The sequence below is a fragment of the Biomphalaria glabrata genome, chromosome 2, assembly GCF_947242115.1.
Source record: "Biomphalaria glabrata chromosome 2, xgBioGlab47.1, whole genome shotgun sequence".
NCBI classification, from domain to species: domain Eukaryota; kingdom Metazoa; phylum Mollusca; class Gastropoda; family Planorbidae; genus Biomphalaria; species Biomphalaria glabrata.
This window is the reverse complement of record NC_074712.1, coordinates 17,196,998-17,219,389: the sequence shown is the minus strand read 5'-3', so window position 1 is coordinate 17,219,389 and position 22,392 is coordinate 17,196,998. Positions and strand designations below refer to the sequence as shown.

General features: G+C 36.6%; 1 protein-coding gene across 7 annotated transcripts in view; it reads right to left on the bottom strand.

Moving 5' to 3' along the window:
* Window positions 1–22,392, bottom strand: part of LOC106056272 (BAI1-associated protein 3-like) — a 328,613-nt gene that overhangs the window by 120,721 nt on the left and 185,500 nt on the right. The gene's annotated exons all lie outside the window — the stretch shown is intronic.

Here is a 22,392-nt window from a genome sequence, read left to right as displayed (position 1 = left end):
TTCTTCTTAGCAAAGTCTGTTAGAAAATGTTCATAGTTAATGTCTCTGCTTATAGGAAACTCAATAGATAGATCTGTCAGAGCAATCTCCAGATCAGCTGAACATTTTCTGATAGTGTCTTTTGTCATATTATGGAAATTATTCAGAAATCCATGGAGTTTGTCACCTGCATATATCATGGTTGAAGAGACTGTAATGCACTGTCAACAAAGTGGTTGAAAAAGTTCACTCTAAATTTTGTCTTGGGGTCTCAAAATGGGTTCATGAGAAGATTCATCAATAAGCATTCTCTTTTTCTTGCTTCTGCGCTTCTATTGAAACACGGGGTCACTTCTAATTAACTAGAAAGCTGAAAGCAGTCTCAAAGCCTATCTCTCGGTGTGTCTTTAACCAATCATAATTATTCAAATGATATCAGCCCATGACAATTATCCACTGTGATACTTTTAAGTTCCTTTCTAGTAGAATGGACTTGAAACAGTAAAAAGTACCAGAAAGAGGCAACCAAAAAAGTATAGTTTCTCATTTGACCTACAAAGAATTCAGCCTCACATTTTCTTTGAGCAGCATCTGTGTTTCCTGCTATTCTTCTAAAGCATCACACACTTCTGCAGCATAGAACCTTACAGCTTTAAACTTTCCATTGTACAAATCCCATCAGGTGAGTGATAATGGTTTAACAGACAGACCTTATCCATGCTTTTTAAAAACAGTCCATCTTTTTGTAGATGAAGCAATACGTGTGTATACTGTATATAGGCTGCAGAGTTCCAAACAAATGTCATGGCAGTAAACGCGTTTTAGATATATCTTCAAGCAAGATTAAAATTCTGGGGCTCATGAATTAAAGCTACATAAGTCACTAAATATGTTAAGTCCTACATCTTTAAAAGCTAGTGATATTAGTTATGATTGACTTATGCTAAATGTAAATGGCAGGGCCAATGCGCGAGGGGCTTTTTGGAGCACTCGGTCAAATAGGCCTAAGGTCAGCCCTGGAAACAGATGAACTTTACATCATCTGCCCTGGAAACAGATGAACTTTACATCATCTGCCCTGGAAACAGATGAACTTTACATCATCTGCCCTGGAAACAGATGAACTTTACATCATCTGCCCTGGAAACAGATGAACTTTACATCATCTGCCCTGGAAACAGATGAACTTGACATCATCTGCCCTATAGATCGCAAGGTCTAAGAGGGAAACTTTAATTTATATTTATATTATACTTTTGAGGATCATGATTTTCTGATTCCTGAAGCTGTGGCTTGCCATTGTGTTTAGGTTACGAGATTGGAAAAAATAGCTTTTAAAATTCACACTATTTGAATGCACAACTGAATGTGTATGTCCACTTGGTTAAAGTGTATGTCCACTTCTTCAAAGTATATTTCTATCCAACTGGTTTAGTCCGATCCATATTCCTGTCCACGTGATCAAGGTGTATCAGGCGAATTAGTATTTCTTAAGAAATAATTTTACAAACTTCAGAACAAAAAGATTCAAGCACCAAAGTTGTAGTCTTAAATTATAAGGTGAGGAAATCCTTCAGCTCTGTAACAAACAAAACACTTAGTATTTTGTATGAACCAAATAACTGATATCAACAACTGAAAGTCTAAGACAGAAACAGGAACTCGATGCGCCTTCGGTTTGTGTATGCGCTTTGTACTTCTAACATCTAAGTATTGTTTGCCGGTATGTCTGTCGTGAGACAAATTATAGTTTTTTACTGTCAAAGAAGCGTCAATTTAGTAGACACACAAGAGGAAACGTTCTCTTTGAGATCCATTGAAATGCCACAAATGATATTGATGTTTCCTGACAAATTCAAAGTTCGCAATGACAACGACGTTAGCCTGTACCTAAACTAACATTGTGTTCTGGTATGTTATTTATTTTTCATTACATTGTCAAATCTCATATTTCACTTTAAACGGATAAGACGAATTCAACAACGTGTGTGGAAGGGAAACTGGCCATTGATAACCATTGATTCCTACAACACGTAAAATCGCTTCTATATTAACCTACTGACCAATATTCATGTCCTATCTATAATGAATGGTCAGAGCTGGGCTCGCTACATGTTTGCACTTAGTCAAAGTTTACTACATGTTCGTGTTTTTTTTCCTAATGTTCACTAATGTCTGTGTTTTCAATATTTACTAAATGTCAGTGTTTATTCAGTGTCTGTGTTCTGTCTGTTTTTACATTCTCTACCTTGTCTGTAATCGCACTAAATGAAATTGTGTGATCTTTTGATCTTCCATCACCATAAAGAACAAAATAATTATGTCCCTTGATTCCTGTGAAAGCACACCGTCCAGTCCAGCAAGATGGTAGTGAAGTGATACCAACTTTTAATGACTTTTATAGCTGCTTGTCACGTAGTCGATTTATTTGGGGAATGCAGCACAGGGATGGTGTGGTTTTCGGTTTTCTGCTCAATCTGTTCACAAAGATATTTTTCAAGCGTAAACACCCCAGAGAGACCCACTAATAAGGCTACCTTAACACGCATAGGGACGCGGTGGCTGAGTGGTAAAGCACTTGATAGTCTCTGGTTCGAATCCTGATGAAGACTGGGATTTTTAATTTATGGATCTTAAGAGCGCCTCTGAGTTCATCCAGCTCTAATGGATACCTGACATTAGTTGGGAAAAGCAAAGGCGGTTGTGCTGGTCACATGACACTCTAGTTAACCGCTGGCCAAAGTAACATATCATTTACATCTTTACATCAGAGCTTTACATAATCTACTTAAATCTACCCCATAGATCGTAAGTTCTGAAAGGATGAACTTTACTTTCTATCACGACTTCGGTCATCTCATCTTCCGATATATTGATTGCGTTCAAATCCCGAGATGTCGTAAAGAGGGCAGAGCAGTGAAACTAGGTCATGTGTTCACATGTATCAGTTTGTGACTTAAAGAGGAAGTCTTTTGTAGAAGGAAATCCTTGACCATAAATATGCGCAACGAAGGACACCGAAAAAAACACTAGACAAAGAGAAGGCATTTGTTAAAGGGCGACAACTTATGCATTGCTTAGTCACATAGAAGCTAAAAACACCTCGAGGGAGACAATTCATATTGCACAATATTCTGAAGGGATGTTGCACTATAGCAGGGGTTCTCAACCTGTGGGGATCGAATGACAAATAGCAGGGGTCGCCTAAGACCCCAGGAAATTTGGATTTTTGTCTATTCATCATTGAAAGTTGTTTTTTTGTCAATTCCAAAGTGCTGTAACAAGCGTATCTGAACGCTACTTGGTATTCAAAATACTTCCTATCCCGATGTGTTTAAGATCGTGTTGCGCCTTCTTCTTCCATTTCTAAGATCAAATCTTTGTGAACCAAGGTTTTCCAGCTTTTAATTAAGTCCAAATTCAGAAGCAGACTTGATGCAGAAGGCGATATTCGTTGTGCTACTAGATTTCTGATCTGGTGGAACAGTAACACGCTCAATCTTGGCACTGTCATCGACGTGTCTGTAAATACTGTGGAAACACTATTTCTGTACCAATGTAGTTTACTGTATCAAAGATTGTTATCCATACTTCAGCATATTTGTCCAATTGTTACTTAAATATGAATATAGTGAATAGGCAACAGAAATGTAAATAAATGCAAGTCTGAATAAAAACATTCTTTTAAATTGAATTATGAGCACACAGATTTACTGTTGGAGGTCGCCGCTTAGTTAGAAATTATATTAGGAGGTCGAGGAACAAAAAAGGTTGAGAACCGCTGCACTACAGGAATGTATTTTGGATTTGATCAAGCTTTTCTTAACATCCATGTCACGTGACTGAACCTAGACTGCAATGGGAGTGCATCATCGACCATAGTAATTGTCCTATGTCATGAAATTAGGTCTTTCAAAAAGCTTGCAAGGACCTTCCTTCAGGGCACAGTACCAGGAAAAGGAAGAAGAGGCAGACAGAGAAAGCGATGGGAAGAATACATAAAAGACTGTAGACTGTACGGGCCTGCCATTGAAGGAGGTTCTATTCAAGGAAAATGACAGAAAGAACAAGAGAAATACGGCCGACAAATCTTGTGTGGTGCCCCAACGATCTAGCAGATTAAGCGATAGATGAATGTGAAGGTCTTTCCATAAGAAATTACTTTTCTGTAGTCATTTTGACCATATATAACCCGGTAGCCACGCTGATGCCAATAGTCACAACGTAATGAGTTGCCACATTAAAGCCGGTAGCTACCTTAAAGCTGCTAGCTACTTTGCTTGCTTCCGGAAAAAACTATTCAGCTCCTTAGTGGGCCGGTTTTAACCAGAATTCTCATAATAGCTAAGAGGGTCTATTTCACTTATAAATACCTGCTGGGCAAGGGATGCCGGAAGCAGCAAACTGGAGAGCTGTCTGAAAATATAGGTCAATCAAAATCAATCCCATAGTGCTAGATGTGTATCGATTAAAATTGAAATCAATAATGCCAGAAAGACTTCGTTGAAAAAAAAATATCTAGGTCATTGTCATGGTCCATGCGTTCAACTTTAGGAAGGAACAGAAACCAATTCTTTACTGTTACAAATGGCACTCTGGTAAATGATTGAAAGCATGCACACTTGAATAGCGTCTTTAGAGTCTTTCCTTTAACAAAAGAGAAACATCTATAAACCAATGACATGGTTCCGGATCTGGGGTCCTTGGTTCGAATCTTTGTAAAGACTGGGATTTTGAATTTCGGGATTTTTAGGGCGCCATTGATTCCACCCAACTCGAATGGTTGCTTGACTTTGGTTTGACAAAGTAAAGGCGGTTGGTTATTGTGCTGGCCACCCTGCTCGTTAACCGTAGGCAAAGAAGCAGAATACCTTCTCATCGTCTGACCTATATAGCGCAAAGTACTGAAAGGGAAACTTCACTTACCTAAATTGTTTACAACAAAAAAAAAACACTTTTTGCTATTGTTCTAGCCAGTAGCATCAAATAAGACTTCCTCAATGAAAACGTCTATAGTTGCAGTACCTCGTGTACGTATAATACTAAGAACAGAAGCGCATTGCTGACTGATTGATTACTTCAGTTAGTACCAGGTTTGTAAGCCAAACGTTTAACCTCTCTACCACCTTGCCCTCAAGACAGTGAGGAGTGGAGAAAAACGGTCGACAAATCTAGCGTGGTGCCCCAAATGGCCCAAGAGAAAGGGTGAAGGTGAATATATATATTGTTACATATTTCTGAATCTTCTGGCTAGATGTACTAGTTGGCACACAAATAAAAACACTGCAAAGAACTTGACGACTAAACTTTCAGTTTCATATAACTTTAATGACTATTAACTCTAACAATTCGTTACTGTAACATGTAGCGTAGAAGACTGTACAATATCTGTCAGTTTACAGTTAGCTATACTTCGTTGCAATTCATCTCTTCACTTCGTTGCAATTCATCTCTTCTCAACTTTCCTCGAGCCGTATTCCACAGAACAGACCAACGACACACTTCCCAGTGTCGCTCCAGGTCTCCCAAAGCTGAACCAAGTCGTACTCAAGTCTACCGAATCAGAGCCGCACACGTCTTACATCGACTGTATCGACTGTAACGGCTCAAGTCCACTGTAGTTCGCTGTATAGACTTTAACGACAGTAGTCCACTCCAATTAACTCTACCCTAGTTAACTTGCATCGAGTCGTACACATTTCTCTTCCACTAGAGCCGCACACGTCTTACATCGTCTGTATCGACTGTAACGGATAACTCACGACTCGTTCACGACTGACTTTCACATTAACTCTCTGGCTTATATAGAGTCCCTAATCGCTTGTCCAATATTACAAAAACACTGCTAGTATCCTCTGGAACAACACGTCAGGAAACATCACATCCTGTCGTTGTTTATACATGTCGATTCCAGAAAACATCGGCTGCAGTGTCATCTTGCCAGGGTCACAAGTTGTGACCTCTATCTGTCACTGGACATTGCTAGTACCTTTTGGAATAACATGTAAGGACACGTCACATCCTGTCTCTGTTTATACATGTACATTCCAGGGAACACCCGCTGCTGTGTTATCTCGTCGGGGTCACACGTTAACCTCTTCCTGTCACTGGTCATTTGTAACAATATATATAATCCTTATTATCCGAAAGGAAATCTGTATGCATATATACATACATACAGAGAGAAAGTGTGTGTGTGTGTGTGTGTGTGAGAGAGAGAGAGAGAGAGAGAGAGATAAATAGATTGATAGATAGATTAAATAACTCTATACTCAAAACAAGATGTTAATAACTCACTTAGTCTACATATCTTTCATTATATTTCAAGTACAATTCATTGTTCTCATATTCAACGTTCGTATTTCATACCGTGACATATTTCAGAAGGGAGTTTAAAAAAAACAAGATTACAAAGAGAGTTTGTGTTGCCACACAAACTCAGAGGCGGCCCCCGTGGGAGACGGATCCCTGGTCGACTGAGGATGGCATCGAGCAGGGTATGAAACCGAGACTATAGAGATAATCAGTCCTGCGCGCTAACCGCACGACCAGGCATTGCTCTTAATCTAATGACAAACTGGTTACAAACGAATAGCCTACTATTGATAATATACCTACACATTACGGAATGACAACTACCGGATATGTACAATATGTCAGAAGAGCGATTTTAGATAATCTTTTGGTATTGAGCATTTTCATTTAGGCCTAAATGGAACTAGAATGAGGATGTAAATCTACCTAAATTAAACTACTAATTTAGCACTCTCAATATCTATATCTACTAGATATAGATCTAAAATATATAGGCCTATTTGGGATAATATAGATGTAATTTAGATAAGATTTATATACAAAAAAAACAACAACCCGATAATCAAATAGACAAATTGCAATATGAAATATTAAAATAGTAGATTAGTTTTAGTATTTTATAACATTGCAATATTGACATATTGACAATCTAGACTTTAGAAATAAAAATCTACACTTTAAGCCTAGAAATTAAAATTATAGATCTTGATCTAGTCTAAATCATGGCTGTCTGGTAGTGCGGTTTGCGCGCTGGACTGTCGTTTGGATTCATCGATGGTCCCAGGTTCAAACCCTGCCCGCTCCCATCCCCCGTCGTCCTACGGGAGGTTTGGACTACAACTCTGAAGGAACATCCGAAACATGTAAAACAACAAACATTCTAAACTAGACCAAGAAATTTTAAATCTAGATTCTATAATGATTTTAATTAGAACTTAAAATCTAAATCTAGTTTTAAAAATCTAGCTCTAGTGTAAGAAAAAAAATTAGATCTAGTGTAAAAAATCTAGCTCTAGTGTAAAAAAAATCTAGATCTAGTGTAAAAAAAATCTAGATCTAGTGTAAAAAAATCTAGATTAGATCTAAATATAGCTATTATGTCTTTTTAAAATGCGAGTAACATTACGAGGTTTAATAAACATTACTATACCGAGTTGTTTTAGCATTTCATTTAAAGAATTTATTCCATATGACGTCAAAGGAAAAAAATCCACCACGTCACACGGCCTAGTTAGACTAAAAAATATCATCTACATGAGCAGCTTGTTGAGGGTTCATAGACATTGGTGCACCGAGTGAATTCTTTTAGCATTTCATTTAAAGAATTAACTCCATATGACGTCAAAGGAAAAAAATTCCATTACGTCACACGTCCTAGTTAGACTAAAAAATGTCTTCTATACGAGCAGCTTCTCGAGGGTTCATAGACATTGGTCCACCGAGTGAGTTCTTTTAGCATTTCATTTGATGGGCTAGTTAGACTTAATATATATATATATATATAAACGGATTAAAGACGCTTTTTTTTTGTTTTGTCTGTCAGTCTGTCTGTCCGTTATGTTAATAGCGAGAAAAAAAAAAGACTAAAAGCTATTGAAAATCTGATTAAAATTTAATTTCCCTTCCGAAACATCGCATTAGTTTTAAGTTTCTATAATAGATTGTTCCGGATGTTTATATATTTATAGTGAGAGAAAATAAGAATTCCAGATTAATCAAATGCCGTTAATTAAATTTGTGGGATGGTCTGTTATGAAAATTACATGTACCATAGTCTTATGGAGGTTTTTTTAAACCATACTTTGGTGTTAGGAAGTTGTTAAAAATCGGAGCATAATATTAACAATAATTAGATTTTCTAACGCTTTAGCTAGAAAGTTAAATGTTAAACTATTTTTCATAAAAAATCCGGAACAACCAATTTTCGTAAATGAGAAAATTATTTGTTTTATTTATTACAAGAGGGATTTCAAACATTTATTAGCGTTATTACATTTTTCATATAAAATTCGGATCATTTTTGGCGACGATTTGTAAGAAAATTAAGGTAATGTAGTTCGATTTCTTTTTCGAAACAAAATCCGGAACATTATTTACCGATTAAACAACTTTTATTATATTTCGACAAGAAAATTAACTGTAAAATAAGTCTAAAAATTGATTTTCAATAGTCGTTTCTAGTTAATTACTTTCTTATTTTAAAATCCTGAATAACCTATTGTCGATATTTTTGAAAAAAAAAATTATTTGACATAAAGTTGTTTTAAATAAAAAATTCGGAACAATTGATATTGATAAATAAACTATAGTGACGTTGTGTCAAAGAATATAAGTGTAATATTAGTCAATAATGCGATTTTAAACAATTATTTGACATAATTTATTTTTTATAAAACAATATCCGGAACAACTTTATAGTTAATGAAATATAAATCAGTATAGATATTTTAATTTAGCATTAATATTGCTATTTACATTAAAAACCGGAACAATATATTAAAGATCATGTGTTTCTTGCAACGTTTAAGCATGGAAATAAAATCTAATATAAGTTAGAAGAGCAAACAAATATTCATTAACATTGATTTGTTTTTCACAAAACATCCGGAACAATCTATTATAGATACTTAAAACTATTGCAATATTTCTGAATGAAAAATTAAAGGTTAAATCAGATTTACAATAGCTCTAGTGTTATTTGTTAATCTAATCGTGACGGACAGACCGACCAACAGACAAAACGCACAAAAATAATCTTCTTTTATTTGGATGGGGGCACTAAACAAAAAATAAATAAAATCTGATTTTTTAAAAAAGTTTAAGGAATTGGTTTAGCACCCGATCATGTTGCGTCGTTACGCTACTGCACGAAAGTCGCTGCATAAAAAGACCATTTTAAAAAATGTGCGTGATATTTACATACAAAATGCATTATTAGCCTTTATAAACAAACAGAAATGTTTTCTTTTAATTTTATTAGCTAGTTGACCAGAAAAAACACCTTTAACTATTATTTATATTTGTTGTAAACATTTCTTGTACATTTTATCAATATATTTGACTTAGTGATACTGAAAATACACAAAAATTGTCCATCTTTGTTAGCATATTGTAACATTGCCTCCCTTACATTTACCTAATTGTTTTAGAATTGGTGTATTTTTCTGAAAAAATCGCTTGCATAATTAATTTTATAAATTAAACGGTTTGCTTTTAGAAAACCAAAAGTAGCCGTTGCACCTAAACTTTTCAAGTCGCATTTAATGATGAAATAATATTTTTCATATCTCTTCTAGTTTTCGAGATCTGAGTGTGACAGACGGACAGACGGACAGACGGACATTTTGCACAAACCTAACAGCGGCTTTTTCCCCTTACGGGGGCCGCTAAAAAAGAAACTCGACCATCAATCAACTTGACCCGGAAGACGATCGGAATTATTCATTAAGCTTTTTATGTAAAGCAAATTTTTTGTACGAACTTAAAGGTCAAAGTTCAAATAACATTTCAATAAAATCAGTTCCGTTCATTTTTTTTTCTCAATTTTTTTTCTCTCAATTATTTAACGCTCGGGGAGATTACTGAAAATTCTCAGTTTAAAAAAAAAAAAAAAAAGAGTTCTTCATCATCAGAAAATGCCATCGATGCATTATTGATAATCGAGATAATTAATTTACTTTTGAACGTGATAATACAAATATTTATCCAAATAAGGGGGTCATATGGCTGGCCCTACAATTACTTGGTAAGACTTCCTCAGTGTTATGGAGTGTGAAGCACTCCACTATCTATAAAATGCTTCCTAATGTCATGCGTCTCAAATAGCATATACCCTATGACAACCAGTCCAACTCCTGGCCCTCACGTGTGGCTCAGAAGTGTTTTCACTAACTGGAGAAGGTGCGAAGGCGAGTAACTGGCACCCAAACCAGTGAGCTTCGGTCAGGAGAGGCTCGTTAGAAATGGCTGGCTACCCACCTAAAAGAAGGAAAACTCTGAATTCAAACCACAGCAGCCTTTCAGTTATACCCATCATGGGAAAGTCTTCGGGAGTAAACCCAAAGGAAAAATCAAGAGACCGCGATCCTAAGGCAGTTCGCAGCACCCAGTGCTACACCCTGGCAGAGCCTGTGACGCCGCTGACCACAACTGTATCAGCACTTGCCGTTCCTTTGGATACATCAGCTGTGTGGAGAGGTGGGAACTGATGTGTGGGGGACATCGTTCTGACCACAGCGAATGCCCAGGCATTTATCTCATGTCCATGAGATGATCGCTTCGTACTAAAGGAGGCTATATATATATATATATATATATATATATATATATATATATATATATATATATATATATAGCACATTGATTTCCCTTTATCTCAGGTTAAATTTGTCTTTATTATAATTTACTCCTTTTCACAAATTAGTTATTCCGGTTATTTCAAGTATTACTAGTTAAAATATAATACGCCAACAGCGGTTTAGTTGTCTACCAGAGTTTGGTGCTACAGGCAGGAAGTTGAGCTTGAAATACCAGACGTAACTGGTGGAACCACTACAAGTTTCAGAAGAGCATTTTATTTCTATTCTAATCTGAAATCATAGAGCCTCCACTTATAAGGTTTAGGAACTGGAAACGTATATAGATTATTCCTGGAAACTTAGAGCCTCCACTTCTGACACCTAATATCTATAACTTAGATAGAAAGATAAACCTCCACATTGGACTTCTAGAACCTGAAAACGTAGAGACTCAACTTCTGAAGTCTAGAACATTCATGACTTTTAGAACTGGAAACGTAGAGACTCCACTTCTGACGTCTAGAATCTGTAACTTAGACAGAACATTCATGACTTTTAGAGCCTGGACACTTAGAGCCTGGACACTTAGAGCCTCCACTTCTGATGTCAAAGATCTGTAGCTTAGAAAGTGTGAACTTTTTCAGCACTATGAAATCAAATTTGTAAGCTCGTTCGCTTAAAGCATAAACGAGTTTGTATTCTTTAGTTTGCAATGCTAGTCTTAACTTATTCAATTTGTCTATTCATTTTAATTTCTCTCACAGTTTGGCTTTTTAAATGTTCTTTTTATGTTCATTATTTGACATGATATCGACATCACAATTCACAATTTTTTTTTCCAATTCCTCTATTCAGATTGCACATTCATCGACAAAAAAATCAAACACAAAAAATATGGAACGTGGGTGGATGTTCTCGAAAACGGCTCTAACGATTTTCCTATAAATTTTACAGTTGATGTTTATCTTTTGGAAAAGAATTATTAGCTATTAGGCCACATTGGGAAACTCTGGTATTGACCGTTATAACTTGTTAAAGTATAATAAAAGAATTAATTTACATTTGGCTAGAGAACTAGGAAATCTTGATCTTGAAATGAATAGGTATTTCCGCATGTAGGCTCTATTCATTAAAAATGTTCAGAAACTTTTATTAGCCTATCCGTGTCGTTACTATTTCAGCTGATTCAATGTTTACTCAAATGTGTAAGGTATAAAGTTTGACACTGACTGAAGTCCATTCTAAACCTAATTCTTTGTCTGTAAACTGGTGTAGTTCTCAACACTCTGTCAACTATTCAATAAGGTGCTAGACTTTCTAAAGCGTCAGTGTGAGTCATTGAATAGTAAATGAGTCAGTGCAGCAGCACACTTTGTATTTGAATCTTCGACATGATAACCTAATTGTTAAAGATAGAAATCTGCACTAAATTAAAATACCAGAAACGCATTGTCTGATCAACACAATCTCATTGTAACATCAAGACATCATCACATCTAGCACTCAAAAACAAATAATCGTCACAATCTATAACGATCTTGTGAGTGGCTGTGACTATTGATATTTACTTCTTTACGCCTGAAGAAGCAAACAGAATGTAACTACATGTCATCGATGTTTCCCTTCCGTTCAAACAATCAACAAAATGTCAGACCAGCCATCCAGCTAATACTGCAACAACCCAATGTTTTTACAACTCATCTTCTCGATACCATTACAGTAAAGGCTTGAAATTGTAACAATGTTCTCTCCATGACTGCGATTCTTTATTCTCTATACGATAACCTTCAACGGCATGACAATGTCTTCAATTTCGAAGATTAAGGATGAGTGCAGGACTACTCAAACCAAGTTGCGAACTGCAAATTTTCCCCGCATCTCGTGCACATAAAGCCGTTGTCCGCCGGCGGTCTATTAAAATACAAAAAGCAAAGAGATTATTGCTATTGAGCTGCTTTATGCATACGATTGCGCCCTTCTTGCGAATCCCGAACTGGAACTTCAACTTGCCGTCCATGAATTAGCTGAGGCTGCTGCCTCGTTTGGTCTGTCCATAAAAAAAAACAACTAAAATATGTAGGTCACGATTCAGAAGTCCCCAAAAGTAACTCCACAAATCAATGTGAATGGCCATCTCCTTAACGTTGTTGACCACTTTACATAGCTGGGCAACACAGAGTCTAACGATGCGTCAATGTCCAGAGAAATAGACAACTGTCTCGCAGAGGCCAGCAGTGCTTTTGGTCGCCTCAACCTGATAGCATTGCGGAATAGGTCTCTTCACCTAGCAATAAACATCTATGTTCATAAAGCAGTGGTTCTCACCATTTGTATGGCATTGAGACCAGGGTGCTCTATCGAAGACTCCTCGAACGCTTCCATTAAAGGTGCCTTAACTCCGTAATGGACATATGCTGGCAAGAGTACATTACAAATAACTATGTTCTGTTGGAGGCCGTGTGGGCAATATAGAAGCACTAACTACCATTGGTCAGCTGTGCTGGGTCGGACATTTATCCTGCATAGGATACGATCGCATGCCAAAGGCGATCTCCTTTGTCAAGCTTAAAGAAGGACGGCGTAACATGTGTTTCCCGTAAGCGCTATAAAGATCAACTCAGGTTCCATTTTACCCTCACTGATGTTGACAGTAGCTTGTAGCAGATGGCCTCTGAAAGAAACAGCTGGAGAGCTTTCAAAAAGGCCGCCGGAAACACATTTGAGACTAAAAGAAAAAATAACGATCTGCTCTAAAAAAAAACCAACAAGAGAGTGTGAAGGCATTGACTTCATTCTGTACACCATATGTAGCAAGGTGTCAAAGAGGCACCTTTAGACTTACAGTATTGACTCGAGCATTGGACAAACAAAGAAAACGCCTATTTAAACATGACTTCTTTGGCTAGAGTCAGTTTAAGTACTAGTCGCGCGAGAGAGTCGACAAGAAAAGAGAACAGTTTATTTAGTAAACTGAATTAAATTCAATCTTTTCGTTTTATTAATGCAGTGGCGTAGCTAAGGATTTTGGGGGCACGGGAAGGCTTGATCTCTTAAGCGGCTCCAGCATTTTGACATTCGACATCACGACACGAGATAATGGCGTAATATTTCGAACACACATTTGGGGGCCCCCTCTCAAGTGGTGGCTCGGATGGATTTACAAATTTGAAGCTCCCCCTTCCCCCCCCCCCTAGCTACGCCACTGAATGAATGAATAAAGACGTAACACTTTATTTCTTAACAAAGAAGCCAAGCAAGCTGTTGCTGAGTCTTCACGTCTGTATGTTGTGGAGGCGGTGTTAATTACATGTGTGTGTGTGTGTGTGTGTGTGTGTAGAATGTTTTCTGCGTCCCCCCCCCCTTTTCTCATTTAACTCTTGTGTAGCGCACTAGCTTGTAGTCTAATGGCAAGATGTCAGAATAAACTCAAGTCTCCAGAACCAATTCCACATAAACAAAACTCACAATCCTCATATTTTTTTTTTAGTCCTTGCGGGAACTTCAAAATAATGGCTGTTTAAATTGACGGTCGTTTAGCGTCTACTGATTACTCGCCAGACTCTCGGGGAAGACTCTGAATAGCCGAGCTCTCCAAGACAAGTGTAATTTGCATGTATAAAATATGAGATCGTTTATTTTTGTGTTTTGTTTTGTTTTTAATTCATGAGAATTGACGAGAAGAAGATGACTCATGTATTTAAAAAGAAATAGTGTGAGTACTGTATATTACACTACTGCGTGCATCCTATTTATGTATCGTGTATTCAACCTCATATATCATGTATCAAACATCATACATCATGTATTCAACCTCATATATCATGTATCATACATCATGTATCATGTATCAAATATCATACATCCTATATCATATAACATGTCTAAAATATCTTTTATCTTTTTAAAATATACAGAATGTATGCCACACCAACATTTTAACTTGGCCATCAACTTAAGTGGTCGAGGGTTTACAAGGGCGTTACGAGGCCAGCACAGTGGCAAACTGAAAGGTACTTTACCCAGCGCTAAGCCAAGTACCCATCTCAAGTAGGTCTCGATATTCAAGACGAGGCTAGGATATTTAAAACAAAATCATTTCAAAGAACGATAGTAGGCCTACAAACAAACTATTCGTGAGCGTTTCGAGACCTAAATCTAAATGTGTGTTTATCAAGTTTGTGTTTGTGTTGTTAAAAAGTGTTCGTTTTGACTGATAAAGGACACGTGGAAGTTTTGATGAAAAACTGGACATGTACTCTTAATGTATTTGTCATACGGCTTTCTACATTTTTTTGCACAACGAAAGACTTGTTTTTTTCAATCCTCGACTCGTTTTGAAAACGAGGCTTGGCTTGGCTGCACTTGGCTGTACTCTTTCAATCAAGACGACGATCCCCTAGATTTAACCTAATGACACCTGAAATGAATGCTTCACAACGAAAGGATATAAGGATACGATTCGTTGCTTTGGCAGAGGTATAGCTTGACATTTGGATGGGGGGCCTTTACCTCTTTAGGGGCCCCTGCATTTTGACATTCGACATCATAACATGAGATAATGACGTAATATTTCATGTTAAAACACATATCGGACACTCATTTTGAGGGCACCCGCTAGTGGATGCCAGGGCTGATTTTAAATATTTGGATCTCCTACCCTACCCTAGCTGCACCACTGAATTTGGTACTCCTGCGGCCTGTTATACGAAGCTCGGACATACAGATGTCTAGTAAGTCACGTATGGTCCATACCCGAGCATCAATCACCTCAATCCTAACTGACCTTAAAACGAGACGCCGTTTACCCCGACCTTCCCCACCATGTCTTCGTGACTACCGGAAGCGGATGTCAATTTGCAAGTGACCGGAACTACCTTTACGTGAATGAAATAGAAATAGATACTGAGCCAACGTCGAGTTTATCTCCCTTAAGCAACGTTTTCCAGACGATCAATACCGGGGACGTTTTCTCATCCACATTATTAAATTGTTATATAATAATCATCATGCTAAGAGGAATGTGTGATATAGAATTGAATAGATTGCATTAAAACATTTTTATTGGGTAAATGGATTGAGCCATTGGGTTAATTAAGTAAATGGATGAAGGCCTAGGGGTCAAACGGGAAGAAACAAATCAACATAGCCTCGCCTTTAATGTTTCTCGTAACTATGGAAACCGTATCAGATAATTTAGAAAATATGTAAACGACTATTTGATTAGATTTAAGACTTCTGGAAATGTCCTTCGCGGCAAACACTTAACAAGTGAAGTATTCTTCATTAGCATACAGTAATCTGTAACGTCATTTAAGAGTTTTCATGTTTCCTTATCTTATCTTATATAATACAGATGTTACTTCATTTATGATTTGGTCAGTTGCTCTTAAATGTGGTCAATTCCTTTTACACTAGTTCAGCTTCTCTTGTAACCTGTCAGTTCTTTCTTTCATTCTGTCCATTGCAATGGGATTCTGTCAATCGATTTCAATCACATTCTTTCAGTTTTCTGACATTTTGTCATTTTGTCTGTATATTTCTATTGCAATCTGTTTATCTGTTTGCTGTAGGGTAATGCAAGAAGGTTTTTTTTAACCAACATTAATATAGCACAATTCATGAACAGACTTTAATATCGCACAATTCATGAACAGACTTTAATATCGCACAATTCATGAACAGACTTTAATATAGCACCATTCATGAACAGACTTTAATATAGCACCATTCATGAACAGACTTTAATATCGCACAATTCATGAACAGACTTTAATATAGCACCATTCATGAACAGACTTTAATATCGCACAATTCATGAACAGACTTTAATATAGCACCATTCATGAACAGACTTTAATACCGCACCATTCATGAACAGACTTTAATATGGCACCATTCATGAACAGACTTTAATATAGCACCATTCATGAACAAACTTTAATATCGCACAATTCATGAACAGACTTTAATATAGCACCATTCATGAACAGACTTTAATATAGCACCATTCATGAACAGACTTTAATATAGCACCATTCATGAACAGACTTTAATACCGCACCATTCATGAACAGACTTTAATATCGCACAATTCATGAACAGACTTTAATATAGCACCATTCATGAACAGACTTTAATATCGCACCATTCATGAACAGACTTTAATACCGCACCATTCATGAACAGACTTTAATACCGCACCATTCATGAACAGACTTTAATACCGCACCATTCATGAACAGACTTTAATACCGCACCATTCATGAACAGACTCTCAATAAATAAATTAAAAATGAACCTCTGAAAAGCACTCCACGTAAAGTCACTCAGCTTTATGTACCCAGCTCGTGAAAGTTTCAAAAGAATCCTCTTTCATGTCGTATGCCTAGCAGACGTACAAGTTGTTTACAGCCCAGAAAGGAAATTGTTTCCCCCCGAAATACATTAGCCGGAACGTAAAATGACAACGATTTCACATTGAACAGACTTTTGTTTTGACGATACCATTAAAGTCGAATAAAGAAATAATTGAATATAGATCTAGATGTAAAAATTCACAATAAAAAAAACTCTCATGTTAATTATTACTTTTTTTTAATTAAATTTTCTTTAAATTGTTGAAATAAATTATTGCTAGAAACTTGGGAACAGAATAGATGGACTTTCTGATCCAGTGTAAATATTTTTATTTTTATATTTTAGAATCAACTACTTAATGACAAGGTGAAGACTAAGCAAGAGACGTCAGCCGCGGCGTACAGGTCAAGGGTCATTATCTTCTTTGGACTTGGAAACTTTTTTTCTCCCTCAGAGTTTGAGATCAAGCGTCTTCAAAAAAAAAAAAACAACCCAAAAAACAAAAAAACCTGAAAACTACTGGTTAGGTACGACACCCTGAAGCGATGCTACAAACAGTCCTCGTAGGCCACAGCTCAGGCACGTAATCTTCACATTAGAGCGACACACTCTTTGTGGCAGAAGGTAATGACGTCATAAGATAAGGTTTACAAACAAATGTTCACATTGAAACTTACGAACGGATTTGGACTTCAAAGGACCAAAGCTATTTGACATTTGGGACGCCTTGTAATCAACATAAGACAATGTCTACTTTGCTCTTTATTCAAAGTGATTGAACATATTCCTGCAGCTCTCCTGTCTACAATGAGATCACCAGAAAATATATCCATGTGGAAGCCGACCATATGCTGCTATGTGCGTGCTGAACTATCGTTAGGTAGTCTCGATGGTCCCGGGTTCAAACCCTGACCGCTGCCACTCCATGTCGTCCTCTGGGAGGTTTTGTACTATCATCTAGATTATCCGAAACATGTCAAATATTTTTTACAAACATGAACAAATAAAACATATGCCAATCGGTATCCACGTGGAAGCGAGCCAAGGCGTCTACTGCTGTGTAGAGGTTCAACACCTAGCCCTTGACAAAACTTTCTCACTGTTGATTTGATCTTACACCAAATACTTTCAGAATGCGTCTTAAACATATTGTCCTGGATAACTTCCCTTTACAACCACATTGCAAAGATCACAGTCTCTAAAAAAGAAACTTCTTACACAATTGTTCACTTGTATACAAAGTATGTTTGAAAACAAAGCTATACACATGGTGATACAGAACGACGTTATGGATTGGTTTATAGTCAAGGAGATGTTATTATCCCTCATCAATCATTTTAACAGCGAAAATCTCAGATTTGTTAGAATCTGTGCATCTGGGTCGCTGAAACCAGTTAGAAATCTAATCCATCAACACCTGGCCTCAACGCTTGATCTGATTATGTAAAATATCCAGCACTGCAACCAGTCTACTTCCTGTAGTGAGCTTGTATTCATATAACCGATTTATTGACAGACGAGTAAAACTCAGCAAAAATTATTACAACCCAGTTAATGGCAATGTCTTCGATTCCAAAGATTAAGTCTGAGCGCAGTGTTTTAGTTGACTACGCAGACCCAGTTGTGACCTGCAGTGCATTACAACTACTTAATAATTAAAAAAAAGATACTATTGTCGTACGGTTTGGGACTCAGAAAGTTCTCTACCAGGTATCTAAGTGTGAGATTTTACTTTAATTGAACCAGGCCTGTATATGTGACTTTATGTCTCTGAATATGTTTCTGAACATGTCTCTGTGCATGTCTCTGAATATGTCTCTGAACATGTCTCTGTGCATGTCTGTAGTTGAATTGTTTAGACGTCCTTATGAACAACACAGTATCACGTGATCAGACATTCCTCCATTTTTCTTTTAAAGTCACGTGCTGCTGAAGGACTGAACTGAGAAGTACAGCGAGTCGGAAGTGTCAGAACTTGAGCTTCAAACCACTTCAAATTGAAACTGAGTTTAGCACACCCAGCTTTGGAAATAGATTTTATTGATTACAGAGAGAGAGAGAGACAGACAGACAGAGAGAGAGAGACAGAGAGAGATGGAAAGAGAGAGAGAGAGATATGAAGAGAAAGAGAGCTATGAGAGCTTCAGATCAGATTTTAAACAGAGTGCATTGAAATAGGATTCCATCATTTTATATTTGAATGTCAAGTTTTTGTATTTTTAGCTGCCCCCGAAATGGCAATAGACGCTATTAGTTTTGTGTGGTCTGTCTGTCCGTCCGTCCCTTTTAGATCTCGTAAACTAGAAAAGATATTGAAAATCCGACATCATGATATTTTAGACCTTTCAAAGTTCTGATACAAGGGTTACTTTTTTCTTTTCTGAAAGCGAAAAATTTAATTTTTAAAATCAACTATGAAAGCAGTTTTTCAGAAAAATTTATCTTTTTTACAATTATTCCCTATTAATAGTAACAAACACGGGAGGCTATTTAGTAAGCTATTCAACATGTTCTTAACACATTTATGCAAACGGTTTCAGGTTTTTGCCAAAACAAATATTTTTTTTACAAATGTATTGTTAAGTTATATAAGTTCTTTCATATTAACAATTATGTTTACAAAAAAAAAGTTTACTTTTTTTTTAAAGAGAAAAAATCTATTTAGTATGCATAGGCCTATAAGTGAAACATAATTTAAAATAACAATTAATAAGCCGTTTCATATTATCACATTTACCAGAGCCGGGCATACACACTCGTATCACTTAACTATGTAAACATTATTTTTTCTTTTTACGGAAATGTATATTTTTTTCTTTTTTTTTTTTCCTCGAGGCTTCGAATAAGAGATTGGCCATTTACAAAACAATTAGATTATTTAGATAATCATTATATGACATCAGTTAGGCCAGGTGTGCATCTACCTTCGCCTTCACTTTCACCTATCCCTTGGTCTGCTGGACCGTTGGGGCACCACACAAGATCTGTCAACCTTCTTTCTCCATTCTTCTCTGTCGTTTGACTGATAGAATTTCATTGTGATGTTCTTTCTGAAAATATTGATACCTGCCTTTTTTACCTGCCTGGGTGGACCACTTCGAGGGCCGATTTTGAGTTTGTGTTTCCACACAAACTGTCTTTGTAACCTTGTTGTTGTTGTTGTTGTTGTTACAATACTTCTATTCAAGTCAGAATGTCATGGAAGGGGGGGGGGGGGTGGGCAGAAACCTGAACGTTGATATCAACAAACTGCTCTAACGATTTTTTTCTAGAAATTTAACAGTTGACACATATTGCTGAGATAAGTATTTCTAGCTCGTTGGCCACACGGAGAAAACTTTAGTTTGACCGTTATAATTTTCAACTTAAAAAAAAATAAAATAATTTTACATTTAGCTTTAAATTGGATTTAAAAAAAAAAAAATTGGCGTAGTCAGCCATTAGTTAAACTTAAAGTTCCTTAAGGTTTACTGAAAAATTATCTAAGCTTTGCTTGTATTTTTACGTAAATCTTGATTATATCTAGGTTCTAGATTTAGAGGTAGATCTAGATTTGATCTAGACTAGATCCTAAATCAGAAGTCTAGATCTTATTCTATATAGATGTCTATACAGGCCTAATGAAAGTGCCAATAATCACAGCACTATACACTGCCCTCTGACCTAATGTTCAAGCAAGCAACAGTGTCCACATCACAAGTTTGATACCCGGTTGGAGCTTTTTTTTAAATTAATGTTTTACAAATATTTATTTGATTTCAAGTTGTATAATGGAGGTATTAATGGATGTATTAATGGAGGTATTGTCTGTTTAGAAAATGTATTTTTTTAATAAAATATTTTGTTTGTATTACGTGATGAAATGTCTTGATATAAAGATGAAACATTTAAAGATACAAAAGTAAACCTAGAAACCTAGCACTTGAGTTAAGAAACTGGATTTTCCCCCTTCTACTTAGGAAGGAAGATTTATTTCATTTCTAGAATGGATTCCTGCTGTAAATTTGTCACTTGCCCAACAGGCCAGTATCTAGGGAAAGCTATTTGCCAACAAACATTTATAACCTTTCATTCTGTTAAAGAGTAGTAGACCGAAATGTACTGAAAGAAAAAAAAAAGAAATTGGAGTAAAAAAAATAACATAGTCTTACTAGAGTAGTCCACCTAAGTGTATCGATAGCCGAGTTCAAAGAAAGAAACAGATTTTTTCTTTGAGTAGCCACTCTCTAGACCTGGTCATTTGTACTCGTTTGGGACGGCAAGTCTATCCACATAGTGTGTATTAACCATTAATCTCTTTCACTGTAGCCCCTATCACAATTGTAAGATTGATACTAAGACCTGGGTTAACCTATGGTACATAATTTTTCTAGCTTTTAACCCTTTAACTCTAAGAGCATATGTAAAGGTGTCCAAGTGGTTAAGAGTTTGACTTCCGGTGACGAGAGGACTATTGACTGTCGCGACTTCAGGACGAGTCGAGTCCAGTCGTTTGTATTAGGTACCAGACAGTAATTAAATGAGGTCCAATGGGTTGGTTGTTGTGCTGACCTCATGACACCCTCGTCATCTGTCGGTCATAAAAACAAAAGAACTTTACATCTTGGACGCAAGGCCTAAAAGGGGAATGAAGTAACTAGCCAGATATTACGCGTGGCCCGAGGGTCTTAATTAGCGTATCACTGATATACCCAGTGATAGAGTGTATCAGAAATAGTTAAACAAAATAATAGTGTTAGAAGTAAAGCAAATGCGTGGTTATAAAAATATGAATGGAGCAAAAAAAATAGCTAATTGACCAAATTAAGACTTGTAAGTATTCTGTTCGTAGCATACGTGACTTTTCGGTAGTGTTTCATGAAGTAGCGCGCGATTTTGAGCTATTCGGCTAAGTTGTAGCGAACGAAAGATTGGTGATACAGTTTTGTTTTCTATACGGGACATACATACACACATACATACACACATACATAAATACATAAATACATACATACATACATACATACATACATACATACATACATACATACATACATACATACATACATACATACATACATAATCCTTACTTTATGATTTATATTATTGATTATTTAATTCCAGTGACACTAATGCCCTAAGAAAAAAGCTTAAACTCTAAGCTGTACCCACTTTTGTGATCTTCATAGTTTCGAGAGCTGAGACTTTTTGTTTGCTGGTTTGTTTTACGTTTCTTCGATATTCGTTTAGAATTAAAGTTTATTACAACCTAACACAAACCTCCCGTAGAAAGTGTGACTGTCTGGTCAATACAGCTTGGTTAGTTGTCAACGGGGACCAGGGCCGGTCTTAGGCCATTGCAACCTTTACGGCGGAAGTGGGCCCCGCACTTTCGTAGGCCTCGCGCTAATTCTAGTTGTAGATTTTTTAATTAAACCATTAGAACTTATATTGCAGAATTACC